At 39.6% G+C, this 6,478-nt stretch overlaps 1 pseudogene; it reads left to right on the top strand.

Annotated features, from left to right (window-relative positions):
- Positions 1-1,430: 1,430 nt before the first annotated feature.
- Positions 1,431-1,763, top strand: LOC112921755 (small nuclear ribonucleoprotein Sm D2 pseudogene; annotated as a pseudogene).
- Positions 1,764-6,478: the final 4,715 nt, after the last annotated feature.

The following is a 6,478-nucleotide window of genomic DNA, read 5'->3' as shown; positions in this document are numbered from 1 at the left end:
TTTTGTCTCCTTTCTTATCTAAAAGCATTTTTTCTTTTGTTCAGGAATGTAAAACTATACTATATTTAATTTGGTTGTCCCTAATATCATTTTCTTCTTATTTCTGAAACATTATTACCTAGAAATGAAAAAACACATAGGAAATTTTTCTAATGGGGAAAAGGTTGGGGGGAAAAATCTGGTAAATTATCCAATTTTTACTAAGCTAACAAAACCTTACAACTTTCTGCATATACATTATATATATATATATATATATTTCTAAATTTGAAATTTTTCCAAGATGTCACTTTTCCTTTGACTCAAGTACATTTATCCATGTGTATCTAAACACATACTCGTTTATCTTAGGATTTTTTCCAATTAAATTGCAAAGTGGCAAACATTTCAAACCTAGAGCAGGGTGTTCTCATTTATTATTGAAAGAACATGGTGATCTCCAAATACATCTATACATACACACAGAGAGACACATCATGGACTCAGACCCAGGGAAAGGTTGCAAGTATTTGCTCAGTTACCATGAGCTAGGAGAGGGTCAGTAACTTACTTAGAGACTCAAAAGGTTATCATCCACAAAATAAATTAAAGCATAGGCTGACTGACTATCCAGGAAGGATAGATTGTGACAAGGCCAATGTTAGGCACGTCTCCTCTTTGCAGTGGGTCTTTGCAGCCTCAGAACTCCTTTTTGTGAAGAGAGAGGGCAGCAGTAGGAAAGAGAACTGATGGAAAGGGCTGCCCACGATTGTCCTCGCTCTCCAGATGGAAGCAAGCTCTGGGCTACAAGCCAAATCTGAGGGATCACAAACACTCCACAAAACTAGAGATCAGAACATTCAAAACCATCCTGTCCTTTCAACACAACTCTACATCTCCTAGCCCAAGGATAAGCTCAAAACCACTAGCCTAAAATGTGTATGTCTTGCAGAGTTTTATAGTCCTCAGAATAAGTCTGAGGCAGAATGCTGAATATGCAAAGATTAAGTTCTGATCTATTCTGGGATCATGGCATGTCTAACCATATACTCTGATATTGTAATCATTTAAATTTAACCATTACTTATTATTAATTTACAATTCTTTAAATACAAGGATTAATAAGGCAAAATAGAAGTTGATTTAGTACATAATTATTTCCCCAAAATGCGTGGTCCCAAAGTGATTGCTGTGAACTAGAAATCACAAGAAATCCATGGTCAACCCTAGCAAGAAACCAGTTTCTCATTCAGCCAAGCAGTCATTTGTTCATTCATGGAGTCATATTACCTGTGAGTTACCTAATATGCCAGAGAAGATTTTCTAGGTTGGTTGCCAGCCAGAGGAAGGTAATTTAAATTAGCCTAAGACTCTTCAGAGGCAGAAACAACACAGAGGAGACACAAGTGACCTGAGAGCACAGCCACCATCACCATGAGTATACCAACAAGCCCAAGAGTGAGATGACCCTGGAGGAGCCACAAAAGTGGGAGGAGGAGCAGTTTAACACTAGTCCATTCTCTGTGCTCACACATCAGTCAGGAACTACACCTAAGGGCTTATCCACTGTGGTAATAACAAGGAGCTCCTGAACTGTGTGAGGCCATTGACAAGCACTGTGACACAGTGCTGGAAAATGTGAAGGAGATGTAGACCAAGATCCCCAAGAAAGCAAAGGTAAGAAGTCTAAGCCAGTCAACAAAGACACCTATATCTCCGATATATTCCTTTGAAGAGACCCAGTCATCGCAGTCCTGCAGAACCCACTCATTGATGGCAAGTAGGGGCCTCCACCCCACTGTCAGAAATCACTCCACCATCCTGCAAAGGCCTGTCCTTAATGATGGTAATATTCAGTCCTATGTTTTTTCTTTATAAATACACAAATAAAGTTTTGAAGAAAGAAAAGATGGAAGGAAATGGAAAAGGGAGGAAGACAGTGACAGAGAGAGGGAAAGAAGGAAAAAGAATAAAAACCAAAATGTGGAAAGGACAGCCTCAGAGGTGCCTGGTACCAGGGACTTTAGTGATGCTTCCTGGTATTTCTTCTTGTGATTCTCTATGCTTTTCTCTGTGTTCTGGTTTCTTTCTGACCAACATTTCCAACAGGCATGAAAGCTGGCCACTTGTAGCTTTAGACTTACATCCTTACAATCCGAGAAACCAAAATCTCAAGCTCTGGTTAGAAAATCCCAGGAAAAATCTTGTCCTAGCTTGTAACAGGTGCTCTTCCTGGGAAGAATCTCTGTGGTCAAAGTCTCATATGCAGTTAGCAACTCCCAGAGTAGAACATGGCAAGGAGCAGATCAAAGAGAATAGAAGAATACTATTTTCAGGGGAAAAGAAGGATACTGTGCAAACAAAACAGAAAATGTCCACCCTTCTCACTCAACCTATAATATTTACCAGATTGTGAAGATACCTATAACTTGAGAATTGGAAAGGATAATGGAAGTCCATGGTTCCAGCTTCCCAGCACTGTGTTCAGTTCAACGTTATGTAGACAAGTATGTATGTATGTATGTATGTATGTATTTGAGAGAGAGAGAGAGAGAGAATGCATGAACAAGTGGGGTAGAGGAGGCAGAGGGAAAGAGAGACAGAGAGAGAGAGAGAATCCCAAGCAGGTTCCAACACAGGACTCAATCTCACGATTCTAATATCATGACCTGAGCCAAAAGCAAGAGTCAGATGCTTAACCAATTGAGCCACCCAAGTGCCCCCTGGGTACCATGATTTAAAAGAGCACTGGACAAATTTAAGGAGTGTCAGGGGAGTGATGGCATTTGAAGCCCTACCTTACAAGATTTGGTTAAAGGAACTGAAACTTACTATCTTGCAAAAAAGGAGAACTAAAGAAATGCAGGGGGCAAAAGGCCATCTCTTTCATGCAGAGGAAGGAGCATATTTACTCTATGCTGCCTAATGCTAGGGGTCACAAATATACCTACAGAATTCAGAAAGGTAACATAAGGATATGAAACTAGCCGATATTTGAAAAACAGAATGTGATAATTAATGGCACATGACAGCCACAGGATGTGGAAATCTATAGGGAGTGGAGGGCTGTGGACAACTGCTGAACTTATGCTCCATCTAAAGGAAGCAGCCCCCTACTCAGGACCATATCACTGTTGCCCTGCAAGAATGTACATACAATAATGCAATATCTTTCTTTTTCAATGAGAGCCAGAAGACCTGATTTTTATGTAAAATCTTTTGGTGTCTTCAGTGTTGGCTCATTATTTTTGAAAACACCATGTGGACCAAACAAAATACAATGTTGAAATGGAGTCTCAGTTTGAAAAATCTGCTGTAGAAGGTAAAACTAGAACTAGTGGATCAAAGTTCTTAAGAGTCAAGTATTTAGTCTTCTTAACTTACATACAGTTTAATAATAAAAACTCTTCAATCATGATGCAGTAGATACTTTGTGAGCTCATAAGCACACACTAAATAGAAGCTGATGATCATTATTAAGGAATATTGTAGAAATGAATCCTGCACTAGGTGGTCAGACTAGCTCATAATTAAAAGTCTACAGATTGAAATTTTTTTAAAAGATTTATTTATTTATTCATTCAGAGAGAGCGAAGAGAGAGGCAGAGACACAGGCAGAGGGAGAAGCAGGCTCCATGCAGGAAGCCCGATGTGGGACTCGATCCTGGGTCTCCAGGATCACACCTGCAGGTGGCGCTGCAGGCGGCGCTAAACCGCTGGGCCACCTGGGCTGCCACCAGATTGAAATTTTTGAAATAAGATCAGAAAATATTCTCTGAAAGAGAAGTAAAAGACAACATTTGAAGACTATATAATCTACTTTGTATTTAAACACATTGCTGAAAGAGACAGTGGAGAAAACCAACATAACACAATATTTCTAAGCATAGGCAAGAAAGACCACACTGAAGATACACATCCTGGCAATGGGATAGGATTTTAATGGACATATATCCAAATCTGTTTCTGTCTAGTTCCAAGAAGAGATGAAAGAAAAAAAGGCTTCCTGGACCTGACATGTTTTAGGACTGAGGGAAATGTGGTTTTGGGGGTTAAGTGTTCTGAATTCTTGTCCTCAGTCTGTTACGAGTGAGTCATATGACCATGGACAAATAATATCCCCCACCCTCTGAACAACTTGAATGATTTGCCATCATTTCAAAATCAATATTGCTAAAATAGTACTCCCACTTTCTTTTTTCAAGCTCCCTTTCTTGATTTCCTCATGTCAAGGGAAGCAGCAAAATCTGACCTCTTCCTAGACTCCACTGCCTATCATTTGCCCACTATCACAAAGGGAGGTCTCTGAAATGACATCATGAGCAATTCAAGTTCCTGGTATAGTGGATAAGGTAAGGAATTTCCACTTGAAACCAAAAACAATGAGGTGCCCAGAATAAGGAAGCAGGTCAACTGCTGAACCACAAGACTAATAAAGTTATATTCTGGGCATTACAAAAACCAAATGAAATTTATTTGGATTCTGTAGTCCAGATAACTTCTAAGACAGGGCCCACCTCTTCCCATTTTTGCCTGTAGGATTTTGGACAAGGAAGAAGCTTCCATCTTTTGGTGGCAGTTATGTCCCTCTCACCTCAATGTAAAGAATTATATGTCAAATCATAGGTATCTATTAAGCCAATGACAACTTTAGATATATCTTTTTTTTTTTTTAAGATTTATATATTTTATGAGGGGATTGGGAGAGAGAAAATCCCAAGAAGACTCCCTGCTAAGCCCAACCCTGGGCTCCATCTTGCCCTGAGATCATGACCTGAGCTGAAACCAACAGCCCAATGCTTAACCAACTGAGCCCCACAGGTGCCCCTTTCCCTTCTCTTAAGAGGGAAAAGCTGACCCTTATTAAAAATCAGTTATGAGACTCCTAACACTTTCAATGCATGGCCTAGATACATTTAATTATTTTTTAAAGTGACTACAGAAAAATTAATTGAAGGGGATAATGGTCAATGACACCTTAACATTTGTTTAAAAGTGGTACACATAAAATTTGTCTTCAAAATTTACTGCAAGGACAGCCCGGGTAGCTCAGCAGTTTAGCGCTGCCTTCAGCCCAGGGTGTGAATCTGGAGACCTTAGATCGAGTCCCATGTAGGGCTCCCTGCATGGAGCCTGCTTCTCCCTCTGCCAGTGTCTCTGCCTCTCTCTGTGTGTCTCTCATGAATAAATAAATAAAATCTTTTAAAAAAATTATTGCAAAATTCATTTCCCTTTTAACAAAGATGCCATGAGACTAAATTTCTTAGTCTGAGAGGTTATACTATTGCTCCTAGTATGTAGGAAAGCTAAAAAAAACAAAAAACAAACAAACAAAAAAAACCCATACAACTTTTTCAGACAATTAAGGTCACACAGTTGCTAACAAGCTCTTACTACTAAAACGTTCCTGCTTTTCAGTAGAATTGCCCAGCTACCATATACATAACTTGACTAATAACTAATTAATAATACACAATGCCTGCATTTTAACTGAGAGACAGTGTAGCAGAGTTAACAGCCTGACCTCTGGAGCCAGGTTCCCTGGATTGAGATCCCAGCTCCACCACCCACTAGCTGGTAAGCCTCTTAACTTCTGTATAGTATCCCCCTTTATAAAATAGTAAACCTACTAATAGGGCATGGTGAGAATTAAATAACTTAATATATATAAGACAATGTCCTACACATAGTTAGTGCTGGGTAACTGTGAGTTATTATTATCTCTTGCCTCATAGAATCCATGTGTCCTGTAAATATTCGCTAGGCTGTTTTCTCTGTCCCAGACACTGCACCAGGCACTGGAATATGTGGAGCATTTTCTAAACTAGCAGCAGGGGTTTCATTAGTGTAGGCAGTGCATTGTCAAGTACAAAAACTAAACAGTAAAGTGAAAGGAAGTGCAAGCCTCCTTCTATCTAATTACATGCATAAATAAGATAACTACACTAAGTATACTTCAGTGGGAAGTCACCCATAATCTGTTTGCAAAATTTGTTAGACAGTGACCACTCAGGTGGCTTTTGTCACATTTACGTTAAATTTGCATCTGGGTTAAATTTCATAGAAATAAGATCAGAAAATATTCTCATCATCATTAAATGATGCTTCTAATTTGTGTTTTGGGTTAAGGCCCAGCTCCCAATGTGTAGACAGAGAGTTACGAATGAAGAGGTTGTGTTATCAGAAGGTGGGGGCAGGGGGCGGGGAGAAGGGGAATGGAGTTTGGATGTGAGTGTGGTGTGCCAGTTCTCATATGTCTATAGCCCAGGCCAAAATCTGCCCTCAGTTATGCATGCACAGCTTTCATTGACGTCAGTAAGAGCTGTGCTCATGTAACAGGAGGCAGAAATTTGGCTCTTTGATTTTAATAGAATTAAATGCCAAAAGTTTTGCTGATGCAGGTTGCAAATTTAAACCCCAAAGGGTCAGGAAAATGCAACAGAACATTGCTCTGTTGGCAATCTCATCTTTTGCACAGGCCATGTAATTAAGCAAGACC

Source organism: Vulpes vulpes, chromosome 13, assembly GCF_048418805.1.
Source record: "Vulpes vulpes isolate BD-2025 chromosome 13, VulVul3, whole genome shotgun sequence".
Taxonomy (NCBI): Eukaryota; Metazoa; Chordata; class Mammalia; order Carnivora; family Canidae; genus Vulpes; species Vulpes vulpes.
This window is presented reverse-complemented; position numbering and strand designations above follow the sequence as displayed.